Source organism: Pan troglodytes, chromosome 9 (genome assembly GCF_028858775.2).
Source record: "Pan troglodytes isolate AG18354 chromosome 9, NHGRI_mPanTro3-v2.0_pri, whole genome shotgun sequence".
In the NCBI taxonomy this organism is placed as follows: Eukaryota; Metazoa; Chordata; class Mammalia; order Primates; family Hominidae; genus Pan; species Pan troglodytes.
The window spans coordinates 133,107,784-133,123,766 of record NC_072407.2 but is presented as its reverse complement, the minus strand read 5'-3'; the positions used below and the strand labels follow the sequence as shown (position 1 = coordinate 133,123,766).

General features: G+C 43.5%; 1 long non-coding RNA gene across 1 annotated transcript; it reads left to right on the top strand.

The window, feature by feature from the left end:
* Window positions 1-7,575: 7,575 nt before the first annotated feature.
* Window positions 7,576-10,132, top strand: LOC104001383 (uncharacterized). Its single transcript, XR_673159.4, has 3 exons — window positions 7,576-7,934; window positions 8,112-8,218; window positions 8,440-10,132. It is a non-coding gene; the product is annotated as an uncharacterized LOC104001383 (long non-coding RNA).
* The last annotated feature ends 5,851 nt before the right edge of the window (window positions 10,133-15,983 follow it).

The following is a 15,983-nucleotide window of genomic DNA, read 5'->3' as shown; positions in this document are numbered from 1 at the left end:
AAAGCCAAATAAGTGGCATTTTAACAAGAGAGAAGCGGGGTGGGCCAGCTCAGAGGGACTGTTTTCAAGCAGCGATTGTGAATTCCCCACATTCAAAGTGAATTCGTGGAGTTTCCACTCCAGAGCCAGGCAGACTTTCTCCATGCAACCGATTGCAGACGCGGCCGGAAAATAGAAGACAGCGCATAACGGAGAACCTGGGATTTGGTGGGAAATTGTTTGTTTACGTCAGTGACTTAAAAGAGGTACCCTGAAGGAAGAGAATGTACCCGATCTCCCCCATGCAGGGTCCATCAATCTCTGCAAAAGGGATGGACAAATCCCCATGAAGGTGGAACAAAGTAGGTCTCAGAAGTGGGTGCTCCTGGCGAAGAGGAAATACTCTTTTCCTGCTCAGCTCCCTGAGGAGACAGCAAAGGCTGGGAAAACATACATCCTTTAGAGCTAGAGAAACGTGGGTTTGCATAGGAAATCTGCAATTTTTCAGCCTAAGCTACCTTAACCTCTGTAAGTAATTCTGCATCTCTTAAAAAGAATGAAAATGCCCATTTCACTTACTCCAAGAATTAAGTGAAGGAACAGGTGTAAGGGACTTATCGCAGCGTTTAGCACATAGTGGATACTAATAGATGTCAGTCCTCTTCCCACAAAGCCCTGGGACTGTGTTTAGAAAGGTCAAGGTGATGCTTGGAAAGTGCTGGCTTCCTTTGGGAGTTACATTCACTCTGGCCTCATTCAGGACCTACTTTGTGTCTTGGTATCACTCTTGGCACTAGGAATGTTAAATGAGAACCAGATCTCACAGACAAGCCTGCAAACTAGTGGAAGAACCACCCCCTGTCCCCACATGCTTTGTCTATGGCTAAGGGCAACAGGGAATCACAGGAGAGAGGGATTAAGTCAGCCTCAAGATCACTGGGGAAAGCATGAAAAAAGGGGTTAACCCTGAATGATCCATGAATGAGAACCAAGAATATCTCCCCACAAAAAAAAAGTAGAGAAAGAAATCCCAGGCAGGGGAAAGAGCCGGAGAAAAGGCACGGAGGAGTGCGTGTACTATATGTGGTGTACTTGCGAGTGCCTTAGAATCACCTGCAGCCCAGAGAGTGGGGATTAAGCTGCGATGCACACACCTCCTTCTACCTCAACCTTCTGCACAGGCTTTCCTTTCTCAGAGCTCCCTGACCCACGCAGTCAGAGCTTCAAGATTAGGGTGCTAGCGAGATCCTGCCTGTTTCTTTAGAGCACCAACCACAGATCACGAAATTGGGGATAACTGGGAGACTTAACAGGAGAGATCTGGGGGTATGCACCGCAGAGAATGAGGGCAAGCGGGTTGGTGGAACGCTCCAGGTTTAGAACTTGAACTTGGGGCAGGGTGAGGAATGGGGGTGTTGCTGTCGGGAGAAAGCTGACTCCAGAGTTCCCTAATTGAGCTAAGATCCACGCCCCCACCTCCCTGTTTTTAACACCTCGTAATATAAAGAGTAGAAATTTTTAAAGAAAGCCAAAGATGACAGTTGTAGGGTAAAAAAGGTGTGGGAAATATGTGAAGAACAGAAGGCTCGGGATTCTGGTCTGCTGTCGGTGATATCTGAGGTGTCCGCAGGGAAACCACAATAGCTGGGGCTCAGGACCGGAAGAAATGGGGGTCAGAGAGTCTCCAGCGAGCTTGGAAAGGGCCCTTTCATGTCAGGCCTGGGGAGGGAGGGGCCAGCTGTCAGGACGAGTTCTGAGCCCTGTGACGTGGCTGGCTTTTGTTCTTACTTTGCCTTTTCCACTTCTCTCTCTTTAGTGTCGACTTCGCAGGCTGTGATGGTGATGCTGACAGCAAAGTACTTAACACTTTTAAAGGGGGAAGCGTTCCATACATCTTCAGTGAAATGATGAGACACGTGAATTAGAAGGCAACCTCGTGCTGGTTCCTGGAAGAAAGATAAAGAAGAACTAGGAAATAGAGTTTGGTCTTCCTATCCAAGATGGCCTAGCATCATTAGCCAAGCCCATTTTCAACAGAGTAAAGCAGGAAGTTCTTAGTCATCCAGTCCACAGGCCAAGTTCCCCCTAAATCATAAAGCCCCTTTTCTCTCCTTAATTGAGAATCTAGCTGTCTTCATGTCTACAGAGAGCCCAGCTCTCCCTAACCCGTGGGTGGGTAGACAGCAGCCCACTTCCTGGCCATCATTCCAGACCACGGTTCCTGCCCCCAGGGGAAGCCAATCTGATTTCCCCCATGGACACTCCTTCCTTAAGTTGCCAGACACATGCCTGCCATCTTGGTCTCCTCCTTCAGGAGACCAAGCAAAAACAAGGAGAGTCTCTCTGCAGTGACATAAAGCTGTGAAAGATGAACAGTTTTTTCCAGAGATGAAGATGGACATTTGAAATCTAAGGGAGCCTTATTCCATGCAAGAAATATCTCACCATTGGTTTTATAGGTCCTTGTGGCCATGATAAGCCAGCATCTGCTCCAGGAACAAATGATGTGAGGGCTGCACATCTGAAGGAATGAGCAGGGAAGGTCCCCACCAAGCTGTCTCCTCCTCCCAGCATTTGGAGGCAGGACACCTCACAGGGCTCACACCACTGCTCCCTGCCTGACTTTCAACCAACTTTCAATTAGCCGAACAAATATGTTTAGTATTACTACAGATAATCTCAAAGCCATTTATATTGGGCTTCATAATACATGATGGCAGGGAGGTGGGACGGGGGTGGGAGGTGGCAGTGGAGAGGCCTGGGTAGGAGAAAGTTGCTGAAGATTTATCTTTCTAATTATGCTTTGCTTAGGGCTAATATGAAAATTAGTTTCAATTCCCTGAGCACACAGCAGCTGAGGAACATGCTGGGCATTGGGAGGCTGGCCTAAGGATTTTAAATTTGCTGAGGACAGACCCACATGGGTCACGGCCACATGGCTGTTAAGGCCAGCTCTTCTGCCACCAGGGCTAGCCTGAGACCTCCAGTATCCCCCCTGGTCTGTCTGTTCACGTAGTTCACACAAGGAGAATGAGAGGCCAATCACACCCACACTGCCCCGTGTCCAGCTCTGTCCTTGACTTGCAATGACAAATGGCTTCAGCAGATGGACCACACAGCTCTTTCTCATTGTTCTGAGATGAAACTAGCCTCAGATAGGGTGAATAATAAGCAGTTACTAAGTTAATACAACATGGTCTGCCTCCTTTACCCCCAGTGCCAGGGACGTGTTGTGGTTAATGACTTTTGCACCTGCTGAGTGTAATTAGTGAGTAATTCGCATGGGTGTGTAATTACTGGGTAAACACATGATATTTACCAATAACTTCCTGCTAGGTAAGCACCAATGAACACTAACAGGTAGCTATTAGGACTAACTTCAGGTGAAATGAGAACTGGCCCCAAATTTGGCTTAAATCCAGGCTCCAGTGAAAATGTTCTTCAAGGAATATAATTGAATCTGTGAGCAAGCTCCCTACTCTTACCATGTTTTCCTGGCTTCTGAACCAGACCATGATGCAGAAATACCAAATATCCCCAAACCTCTTATTCATAGATGAGAAATAGTGTGAGTCTCAAGACTTGATATTGAAGGAGACTCTCGAGACTGGCCCCAGTTTCTTCATATGCAAAATAAAGATAAGCCTATGTCCAAGGGTTGTCCAGTCCTAGTGAATGAAACAGTTAGCATGGAAGCAGGGCTAGAAAAATAAAGTTTTACAAGTGTATGTTATTAAAACTGTGATTCCAACCTGGTTGTCACTATGCGAGCCTGGGACTCTTATGTGGGACTTTGTAGGGGGCACAGATATGGTTAGACTACAACCACCCCCTCTCCCCAGCCCACTCCCACCCTCAGTGGTATCTAGAAAACTTTCAGTACTGAGAAGGGAGGCACAGCCTTCACATTCTGCATCTCCCACACACACGCCCCACACCGGGCATGCACATACATGCACATACACACACCCTGCATGACACTCTGAAAACTTTCTCATGTCTAAAATATCACAAGTGCTGATCTGAGGCAGAATGCAGAGGAGGAATTAATCCCAGACCTGCCGACTCCCAAAATGTGTTCAGATATTTAGTTAGAACTTCCAATAAAGCTCGGTAGGCATTTTTGCAACACCTCTACCCCCATCCCAGCCCACTTAAGCACTTGCACCAACTCTAACCACAAAGTTTAAAAGTCAAGAGCGTGAACAGAAGAGGGCAGTGGGCAGAAAATGGATTGGCAGACCTATCCCCGCTGCAGGGGAGCGCTGGTTTGTAAGTATCCCGTATATTCCCCCACCCTCACCCAGATTGCCTCCACCCTTACGTGGGCGCTCCCCTGACCTCCCACTTGTCGTTCTACTCAGAGATGGACTTGTGTGGATTTCATCAGGCTTGCACCCAGGGTTGCCACTGCAAGCTGCAAGGCCAACGGCCACATGCACAAGCAGCTAATCAGGGTGAAAGGCACACTCTGTGCCCCCAGAACAGAGTGCAATTAACTTGTCATCTGCAGGTCAGACCCAAGACCTCAGCCTCATTAGGGCTGAGCCCTAGCCAGGGAAGTCTCTACACACACACACACACACACACACACACACACACACACAGAATTCACAGGGGTAATAGGACTACTCTGAGAGTTAAATCCTTGGTGAGCCAGCATAACAGCATAATAATGGGTACAAAATAAGGGGATTTTCTCTGGGTATTAACTAGAGTCGACATTGTATTTTTGAAGTACATTTGCCATGGCATAGTTTTACAAATATTTAACTTCTTAGAAATGAACAGAAAGTACATTGATTTTCACAAGATACAATCTCTACTTGAAGTTTTAATTTTCTTTATTTTTACTGTGAAGAGCTAATCAATACATTTGTAGTTCAAAATTCAAAAGGGCCAAAGAGCACCCAGTGAAATAGTTTCCTCTGATTCCTGATTCACACTAAGTTCTTCTTCCTGGTGTCACCCAGTTACCAATTTCTTCTGAATCATTCCAGAAACAGTCCATCATATATAAGAAAACACATATGCCTTTCCATCCCATTATTTCACATAGATGGCAAGATATGATATATACTCCCCTAGATACAGTATCTTTAATGGGAATTTACAAAATATTTTTAAAAGATTTAAACATAATTTTCTTATTTACTTAATTTTTACACCCTAAAGATTGGACCTCTGAACAGAAAACCCCTAGAATAATTTTTCAAGTCTTTGATGTTTTACTTGCATGACTATTCATTCACTTCCTGGGTGCCTAGTAGGTCAAATGTAGTATCTTTGCTTCTTCAGTGAACATACTATCTTGGATTGTAAGTTGGAAGTGGTGAGTCTAAAAGCAGCCATTCTCCCTTACAAAAATAAACACAAAATTAGCTTATATTGCCACGTTATTTGCTCTCTCCTTTAGCAGAAGCAGTGGCATGTGCTGACAACTTCCAGGAATAAGGAGCACAGGAAAAAATTAATTCAGTGCCCAGCATCTGCTGAGCAAAGGCATGGTCCCCTACCCTTCCACAACACCGGCAGGCGAGGATTAGTATCCTTACTTTTAGGTAAGACCATGGGACATAGAGAAGAAAGTTTACTTTAGGTCACATGGTTTACTGGTAGGGAAGTCAGGATGTGGAGCTGAAACTCTGTTCTAAGCCCACACTCTTTCTTTCTTACCAAGCTGCACCACTATGTCTTAAAAGAGAAGAAAACTCAAGGAATGTTAGAGCAACATGTTTAAATGTTAAGGCAAAGAAGAGTCCATCTATATCAAGGTCTTGGTGAGGTGCCACAGATGGGTCAAAAGGCAGGTATGTTTAACTAGTTTGGCAGCTGTAGCATTAGGCTTTCCTGCAGAGTAGGTCAACTTAAAATCCCTAGTTTTTTTCTCTGCTGGTCATCACCCACACTGGGGCCTAAAAGTGGAAGCTACATGACAGCCAGGAGTAGGGAGATGTTTTGAACTAATGCCTACTCATTTTTGCCTTGATGTAAAACAGGATAGCCTGCATCTATCTTGAATCCTGCTGTTTATTTTTATCTTCCTTTCATAGAATCTCAAAATTGGTTTATACATAAAAATATGGCATTTTCAATTCTATCCCTAAATTATTGTAGGGAAGAACTCCTTTCCATTTTCTTCATTTTCATCCATCCCAATTTTATGTAGAACCAGGAAGACAAAAGCTCAGCTGCTTTCGTCTGGGTAAACGACAGGAGGAAGACAGCTCTTTAGACCTCAAATCTCAGATCCTTACTTACTTTAGCAATCACAAAAGGACGTGCAGCTGTACAATGGCCTGAAACGTACCTCTCTCCAAAATTTATATGTTGAAATCCTAATCCCCATAGTGATATTGTAAGGAGGTAAAATCTTTGGGAGGTGATTAGACCATGCGGATGAAGCCCTCACAAATGGCATTAGTGTCCTTATAAGAGACGACCTAGAAAGTGCCCTTATCTCTTCCACCATGTGAGGACACAGTGAGAAGAAGGTTGCCCTCGCCAGACACCAAATCTGCCAGTGCCTTGACCTTGGACCTCCCAGCCTCCAGAACGGTGAGAAATAAATTTCTGTTGTTTATAAGCCACCTCCAGTCTAAGATATTTTGTTATAGCAGCCCAAATGAACAAGCTAATATTTTTTTTCCTTTTTTTTTTTTTTTTTTTTTGAGACGGGGTCTCGCTTTGTCACCAGGCTGGAGTGCAGTGGTGCGATCTCAGCCCATTACAACCTCTGCCTCCTGTGTTCAAGCGATTCTGCTGCCTCAGCCTCCTGAGTAGCTGGGATTACAGGCACGTGCCATCACGCCCAGCTAATTTTTATATTTTCAGTAGAGACGGGGTTTCAGCAAATTGGCCAGGCTGGTCTCGAACTCCTGACCTCGTGATCCACCCACCTCAGCCTCCCAAAGGGCTGGGATTACAGACGTGAGCCACCGCGCCCGGCCTCCTATTTTTCCAATAAAAAAACTAAGGCACAAAGGGCCTATGAGAGTTTCCAGCAACCACCAAGGCCATCCTTATGAGGAATGGCTTACTAGAATTGGTCTGCATCCAGGAGCTCAATCATACTAGCACACCTGTTGAACGATGGATAGAGATACAGGGTAAGCAAAGGTGAAATGTCTCCAGTCAGTACCCATCCAATCAGTACTCAACTCAGGGCCCCTAGAAAACACTGTGCTTTCACTTCATAACAGTAGCCAGAAACGATGAAACAAAACAAAACAAAAAAACACTGGGCAAATTGTCATGAGTAGCTAAGGATCCATTTCATTTAGCAAATACTGTTGGTCCCAGGAAAAAGCACCAAGCCTGGGAATCCCTGCCACAATGACAGAATCACATTCAACAGCTGCTTCCAGCATAGGATGCAATCCCCGCCGCCAGCATCCCTCCCACCTCCAGAAATAGTAAACATCTGCCAAGAGAGAGCCCCATTAGTAAAATTCCCACCTTCTAAGGGTCATCGATTGGCTTTCTTCTGAGCTTCCTGCCTGCTTCCCTCATCTCTGCAGCCTGTTAGAGCCTGCCACGACCGCGTGGGCAACCCCTAGCTGCAGTTTCTTTCCTCTTCTCTGCCCTCAGCACTTTCCCCTCCAGGAGCACAACTCTGAGCTGTCATTCCTGTCAACCAGATGGGAGATCAGCCACAAAGCTGCTCCGCCTCTCGCAAGGACAGGAACTCTTGTGGCAGGCAGGCTTTCGGGGCGGCTCCAAGAGGGAGTGAGTGAGTCTGGGCCTCTTAGTCGCTGTGGTCATGGTAAGGGAAAGTGACCTGTTTGTCACCAGGTTTCCCTTGGAAGTCCCCCACCCTCAGGCCTGGCTCCTCGCACTTCCCCTTTTGGTCCCTTCTGCTCTCACAGCTTCACTGCAGCCAGCGTGGAGCAGGATGCTGACAGCAGAGTGGCTCCAGTGAGCTGCCATTCCAGATGTCAGGAACAAGCTCACAGGTAGGAGCCCTGTAGGATATTTATGGCTTTAATTCCTCGGTAGAGGTTTTTGTTCTTTCATGCGGCGACATATGAATCGCTACTCATTTGCTCCTGTATTTCCACGTCAGTGGCAATTATGGAAGGGCTGCTGGCTTCTTGTACGAACCCACAAGTTATGATCCCTTCATATTTCAGACTGAGTGAAGCCAAGAAGGATTGCAAACACCAGTGAGAAAGGGCTGGGAGACAACAGTGACGGAGAAGAGGAGCAGGCTTTCAGGCGATAAGGTGGCTGTGAACTGGTGAGGAGAGGCGGGAAAGTGCCCACTGTTTTGAGGGGCTGGTCTAGGCATCCTGGGCTTCCCTGGCCAGGTTGCGGGGGAGGTTTGGGGGATGGTGGGGGGAAGGTGGTGCAGGCCCAGCTGTAGAGGATATGAGCTCTGCTCTGCCCAGCAGCTAGCACATTTGTCCGTCTGTGACCTTGGGAAAGTCACTTCCCTTATCTGGCTCCTGCTTTCCCCAGCTTTGAAATGAGGACAGGCCTCCTGGGAGGAGGGAAGAATGCACCGAAGCATGCACTGATGAAAGTTTCTATCCAAAGACTCAGAGCCACACTGCTCTTCATGGAATGGGGCTGTATCCTGGCTCAACAACCACAGCATTTTCACACTTAACAAAAGAAAAGGTGTGTCAAAATCCAGTATGCCACCAACTGCGGAATATAAACGCCCTTTCTACTTTTTTTAAGTTTACAACAAATTCGTAAAGCAAAGAGGCTTTTTTATTTCATGTTTGTCAATAAACCTGGCAATAGAAATACCAATTTGAACAGCAATTTTCCTGCTGGTCTGAGCTGAAATTAGCTATGGATGAATTGGTTTTCAGTTTTTACATGTAAATAATCTCCACACCCCCTGCTCCTATAGATAGTTGTAAGACATTACCCTGTTTCATGGCCATGTCTCTGCCCAAATCTTTGGTTCTTGAAGGTGACACCCATTTTTGCTGCAATGACTCTGACCAATTCTGGTTTAAAGCCTGGGCACAAAGGGCATATTGCTGCAACCACATGGCCAGCAGGCAGGCGGAGGTGGCAGCCTGTCCAGACAGGGTGGAGAAAGGCTTGGTATATGGATGTCCTGAGGACCAATGGAGGCTTGCCCCATTGACCTTCATCACTGTGCCCCGCTGACCTTCATCACTGTGCCCCGCTGACATTCATCGCTGTGCCCCGCTGACCTTCATCACTGTGCCTCACTGACCTTCATCTCTCCCACTTCCAGAATCACTGCTCAGATTCCAGCCAAGCCCTGAGGGGGGTTCTGGAAAACTCTATTTCATTCTGGGGCTGATGATTTCCTATATTGGCATTGCCAGATTTAGCAAATAAAAATATAACAAATAATTATTAGTATAAGTATATTCCAAATATTGTATGAGATATAGTTTAAAAATACTGTTTATCTGAAATTCAAAGTTAACTGAACCCCCCTATGAAAGGCCTTTGTCTCCAAAGATATTGGCCTGTGACCTTTGCAGAAACAAAGATCTGCTCACCCAACACTCCTGCTCCTCCCTCAGACTATTATAAATCTAACCACAGGTCCTTAAGAATACCAACCAATCATTCCTTGTGATGCTAGAGTTGAGAGATCAAGGTGGTTCAAGCTTTAAAGAGACAGATGGAAATTTAAGTCCTGGCTTCATCATGCAGCAGTTACACTATCTGAGGTTCATTCATTAATTTTTTAAGCCCCAATTTACTCATCTGTCAAATGTGGACAAAAATATTATCTACTTCAAAATGATACTCCAAGGAGTAGAGAATGTATATGACATCTTTAGTGCAATGCCTAGCACAAAGCAAACAATAAGTTACTCTTACTAATTTTTAAAGTTGCTATAGGTGAAACAGAGTTTCAAACACAAAAACAAGTAAGTCAACGGTTACAAAAATGTTCTCAGATATCATCATACTTTACCCGAACAACCATGACATGTGTTAATTTTACATTTTATAGATTAAGATTAAGTACATTTGCAGAGCATACTGCAATTAAATAGCAAAGTGCTGAGTTTGAACACAAGTATTTTCAGTCTCAGATCAGACTCGGGTTATAATTTTCTCTTTATAGTTCAGTGGTCCTGATCCCTGCCCTCAAGCAGATTATTATTCAACTGGGAGGTGGAATGAAATACAAAGTTATTTCTAAACCAAAGTGTGTGATGCTCTCTTTGTTTACTCCTTAAACTGGGCATTGGAAGTTCTTTCAATACTTTCCCTTATATCTTCTCAGTCATGGGCTAACAGTCCAGCTGCGGACGGTGTGAGGATCATGGGAATACCGACAAAATGTAAATCTGCAAGTTATACATACACATTGTAGGGGTACCGTCCAGCTTGATCCAGCTTAGGAAGAAAGTCTGGATTTTCTCCTTAGATTCATAGGAATTCAGCTGTCTCCACCACCTAGACTCTCTTGGCTTCCATTCTGTAAGATATTCTTTCTTGACAGCTTTCTACACACAATCAATGGGTTGAGACTAACATGTAAAGTAATCCCAGACATCCTAAGCTGCTAGTTATTTGCTCTCTTCCCAGATTCTAAATCTCCTTCTACTATTGGGGAATCAGATGTGCTGTTTTCTCCCCCATGACTGAGAACAGAGTAGCCCAGAGGGGTGCACATGAAAGAAGGCACAATTCAGCTGCCTTTTGATGGCTGTATCTTCAACACAGTGGTGACCACTCCATTCATCAAGGCAGGAAAATGGTCCAGAATCACCGTAGATGTGCATTTGGTGATACGACAAATGACACTAACACCTCCAGGAGAAATGCCTCCTGTCTCTGGTTCCTAGATGTTGCTAAGGCTTTGATCACTCTATTATTCCCCACATCTTAGAACTTCCACAGCAGCAGTGATGGGTGAATGATACATTTATATACAAAAGGACAAACAGCATGGTGTGAGAAAGCCCAGCTTCCTGAAAAAAATACTACACTCATTTCACATTTTAGGGAAATTCGTATCTAAAACCCAATGACCAGTTTATTTCCTAGCTTTTTAAGCCTAAGCCATTCTCAAAAATTTTCTCTACTTCCTACTTAAATAATCTAAAACCCTCTAGGTTCATCTTGTTTACTTTCCTAGACCTACTTCTAATCATTTTTCTTTCATACTTTTCTCTTCCCTGGATAAATCAAATGCCAACTGATCTTATTCTCCTCTATCTTCTGACTCCTTTCATTCCCTCTCTGGCCCATCACTAATCAACCTGTGCAAGCATCCACATGTACATTCACTGTGTACTTGAATTTCTTGTTTGCAGCAAGAAGTGGTACCTCACATTCTTCAAATATCCAAGCAATAAGGAAGGACACTGATAGCTACAAGGAAACAAAGTAAAATATGTAAAGTGATTAGAGAACAACTTAAGCAAGCAATAATATGAATAACTAATAACATTTCTATGTAGTTTTACAGGGTAGGAAACCCAGAACAACCTGAATCTCATTTGGTCTTCACAATAATATGTGATCAAACCCAACAATAGAGCATATAGAATGGGAAACTGAAGTGGAAATGTCACTTATCTGTCATCAGATGGATGTGGGTTTGAACTGCAACTCTGCCAGCTAATGTGTTGTGTTACCTGACTATACCACACTGCCTCAGTGTTCGCATCTCAAAAAATACAATAGGAATATCCAAAATGCAATGATAATGCATACAAAATGCCTGACTCAAAGTCAGTGAACTATTACTCATCTCATTTTACAAATAAGGAAATAGAGACCCAAGGAACTTTACAAGTTTAATCAAGTTTACAAAGCCAGTAAGTAGCAGAGCTGGGATTCAAACTCAGGCACTTATGAATTAGAGCCTCTACTTGGCCCATTACATCGTGACTAGAATCTTTTGCCCAGTGCTTCTCAAACTTAATATGCATACCAGTAACCTAGGGCCTTGTTAATATTCAGATCTTGATTAAGCCCAAGGTTGCCAAGATCCTGCATTTCTTACAAGCTTTGATGTGATGTGTATCCTTCTGGTCCACACTTTGAATAGCAAAGATATAAACTGTAAGTATTAAACAGAATTTAGGATTATTCTAACATGGTGCAGTTGGCTCTTTAAAAAATTAGTCTTTTATTGATGAGAATAGAATGTAGAGGGTCATGAAAATGTGCTCGAAGTGTTGAGTGCTTTTCCATGTGCACGGCATGGAGCTAGGTTCTGGAGATACACAGATGAGTTGAGGAAGGTGGGACACATGCTTGCAAGTGCAGAATCAGGACAGATAATGGAGAACCTTGAAAGATTTATAGAGGAATATAACTTAGATCCAAAATAATAAGGATCAACCATAGGTTTAAAAACAAGGAACTGGAGTTTAAATCTGGTTCAAAATAGAGAGACAGGAATCAAGGATGCCGACCACAAGGCTGCCGTAGAAAGCAGAGGTGAGATGGTATGGATTGGAACTTGTAAGAAACTGTGGAAATGAATAAAGTAAGGCAGACATAGGAGACACTGAGGAAGACTATGTTACTTGGAACACTGGCCTTTAAACTTGGATGTGGGTGATAATACAACTCTTCTTCACACTAGCTATCCGACTTTGGTCCTCTCTGAGCTTCCATCTCTTTATCTGTAAAATATACATCATCTATTTCAAGGGCCATTGTGAGGATTAAATAAGATAATGCACGTGAATGCTCTTTGAAAATCCAAAACACTATATAAATCAAGGAGCTATTATGATTAAGTTTCTCATGCAGTATCTGACATATTAGCACTGAATTAAGTAATGAAAGCAGAGAATTTGATGAATGCTTGGATATGAAGAATGAGGAAGAGATAACCAAAGGTGATCTGAACATTTTCAGAGTACTACAATGAGAAAATAGTTGCACTAAGCGGAAATGGGAGGAGCAGCGAATCCGTAGGGGAATGTGATGGGTGAGGGGCTGGTGAATCTTGTAAGACTTCACCCTGCGAAATTTAAAAGTCCCAGAGGCAAGACATTTCTCTGACTTTCAAAAGGAGCAGTGGGGTTCCTAAGAGTTCCAGTGAAAAAAACGTTATTTAATTTTCTTCATCCTATGACCACCACAACCATTTGGTGGCCAGCTGTATGGCCTTGAACAAGGCTCGGCTTAGCAGTCTCTCCTCATCCGTGAAATGGGGACACAAATAAAAGCCACTTCAAAGGGAGGTCATGAAGACCAGAATCAGTAATGGTTGCAAAGCCTCTCATCCAGTGCCCACACATCCTAGGTTCTCGATAAAACCCCTCTTCCCCACCACCATTGTCTACGTCACTGTTACTGTGGCAGTGTTTAATACAGAAAACAGAGGAACCTAAAAAGAACAGGTGTCTGGACAAAAACACAAAAAATATTAAGCTAAAGGAACACAAGAGATTCAAATCTTTCCCATCCACAACACACCATTCCATTATTTTGCAAATGGGGAAACCGAGGTCCACAGAGGCAGCATGTGACCAACAGCATTTCTTTTGGACGGGCTGCTACAGTATGCTTACCCACTGGTTCTCCCAGTGATGCTGGAGTTGCCAAAATCTCTGGGAAATGGAGGGAAAACAAAATACCTGCTGAAAGCTCTGATTTGAGAGAGCGTGCTCCATGGATGAGGCCATTCTTTCCATCAGACGGAGTAGTATATTTCTCCAAGCTGGACTATTAATTAAAATTCAGCGATGCTAATTTTACTGCCAACTTAGGAGATCCTTATTACATTTATTTTCCAGGTAATTGCTGCTTGTACAGGAGTTCAAATAGATGTCTTTTTTAGATGGTGCAATAGATCAGAATTATAATAGTTACATTCCTCACCCTTCATTTTGCTCCCCTCTCATTCTGAAGCCCGCTTCCTTAAATTATATGGAGAAGCCTCTCCCTCTCTCTCCCTCCCTCCCTCCCGTTCTTGCCTTAGCACTCTCTGGCTCTCCAGGGTGCTCTCTCTGTCAATGATAGACCCCACAGAGGAATGGAGGATCAAAACAGACTTCCTGGTTTGTTGCTCACAATTTTATCATACCATTTCCCCTCGAGGAAGAGCCAAAAGTAATCCCTTCCTTACATATGGAAATGTATACAAAGCACACTTCCTTACGTCGGCTGTTTTTTTAAATCCTAAGTTGAGTCCCCAGTTTACAGATGAACAAATTGACGCTCGGATTCATAATTTCCAGATTCTGGTTTCACCTCTTATTTTTCATCTTGACCAAGAAAAAAATTTTCAGGAAAATTTATAATACATTGTGCTTCAAAAAAGAAAATAAATGATAGTGAAAAGAAAGAAACTTCACTCTCCAGGATCAAACGCATGTGATGAGAGTAGTGGAGAAGGAGGAAGAAAACTCCAAGTTCTCTTCAAAGTTAGAGTGGTTCTTTCTGGAAACTTCCTCCTTGTCACTGGGCCTATGCATTTCTTACAACAGGAAGACTCTTTTCTCTGTATCATTGAATCCCAGGATGGTGACGCTGGGCAGGAGGAGGCCACACCTGAAAGCAACCAGGTAGTTTCCAGGGACCATCCTAAGAACTTGTCTGAGAGGCACTTCTCAGGACCTGGAGGCCTCCAGGGGGAAGCAGCAGGCACCAGAGCCCTCACAGCAGTGTCATAGCCCAGTAAGGGGCTTGGATCTTTGAGCCAGTCCAGCAATAAGTACTGTGTACTGGGGAAGGAGAAGTTTTTGGGGTGGACTCGGGGCGGGGGCAGATTCATTTGAAAATGAACGGTAGTTGCCATTTATTATATGCTTACTATGCGCCAGGATATTCCTAAGCATTTTACATGCTTTACCTCCATTGTCTCAACAATCTTGGAAGATGGGTACTGTGATTATAATTAGGCCTATTTTTACAAGTGAAAAAACTGAGGCTTAATAAGTTAAGCAACAAATGGAGGGTCATGTGGCTAAACATGAATGGAGCCAGGATTTAAACCTGGGGCTCTCTGACTCCAGAGCTCTTGTACTCTGAATGGCTCTGCACAGTGCCCTCCTAAAAATTTTGTTTTGTCAAAATCCCTTTGGTACTATAAAGCAGTATTAGGTGAAACAGGGAAGGAAAGAATTTGCACCTATAGCAGTCGTATCCAAACTACAATATTTATACCTCAAGGGTGGTGTAAGTTTATTCATCAGGGACCTAGAAAAAAAGTTAGCATATGTATTTATATTTTAATGTCATCCTTTGCAAATATCTATGTATATAGTAGTACCTTCTTATTGCAATTTTGCTTTTCAAGGTTACAGTTTCCTGAGGTCAACTGCGGTCTGAAAATCAGTGAGTACAATACAATAAGATATTTTGAGAGAGAGTGAGAGAGGCACTATGTTCACATAACTTTTATTAGAGTATATTGTAATAATTGTTCTGTTCGATTATTAGTTATTGTTAGTTTCTTACCATGCCTAATTGATAAATTAAACTTTATCACAGGTATGTAAGTACAGAAAAAAAATACAGTATAGCTGGGGTTCAGTACTGTTTGCAGATTCAGACATCCACTAGGGGTCTTGCAATGTATCCTCCTTGGATAGAGGAGGACTACTATATATGAGTTTTATCATGTAAACAATACATTAGTACTTTCTTAAATTTATTTTATGAACAGGGATCAAAAGTATTCTGTCTTGAGATTTAAAATTGCATGACCTTAGAGTTGGGAAAGAAATTTAGAGAACATCTAATCCATCTTCCTGCTTCCCACCCACTCTGGCTAAGCTTTCTAGGATTATCCTCCAACCTCTGGTCTTCTCTTAAATGCTGTGAGTTTGCAACTTACCAAAGGTTTGTTTGTTTTGTTTTGTTTTGGCCACTATTTCATGGCAACGGAGACTCAACCGCTTCTTTCTAAAGACTCAGATCTACATATTCCAGCTGTAGACCCAGCTGGCTCAGTAAACACAGCATGTGGGCCATGCAATGGACATAGACTTTCATATGAATGGTGTCCCAGGACTAGTCAACCCAGTGACCCGGCATGCTGGTGAAACCAACCAAAAATAATCCTGAGACATCAGAGACAC